Source organism: Phalaenopsis equestris, unplaced genomic scaffold, assembly GCF_001263595.1.
Source record: "Phalaenopsis equestris unplaced genomic scaffold, ASM126359v1 Scaffold233490, whole genome shotgun sequence".
Taxonomy (NCBI): domain Eukaryota; kingdom Viridiplantae; phylum Streptophyta; class Magnoliopsida; order Asparagales; family Orchidaceae; genus Phalaenopsis; species Phalaenopsis equestris.
In genome coordinates, this window is record NW_018251434.1 from 320,406 (window position 1) to 320,772 (window position 367).

The window sequence follows — 367 nt, forward strand, 5'->3', positions numbered from 1 at the left end:
CTTCCTAACTCTATGTTGTGTATTGGGGGTCCTTAAATTTTAAGGATAATATTATTAAGTAAGACATATTAAGTTTAATAGATCCCTGAGGTATTCACCAGGTTAAGAGTAGGGAGCAGGTTCATGCAACCTTCTTAATATCTGGTAAAAAGCCTTGGGTTCATTTAAAATTTATTACGTTATTTAATAATTCATCCTAAATACCCTGATGCTTAGTTAACTTTGATGTCTTGATTATTCCCAAGAATAAGGTAAATGTCATTTTCTTTTAATTTGAAAATTATGTAGGTGAAGACCCTTTAGGAGACAAATTAGTGTTATTAAGAACACTTAGCTAAATTTTTAGTCTTAATTGGACTTGTGGTGT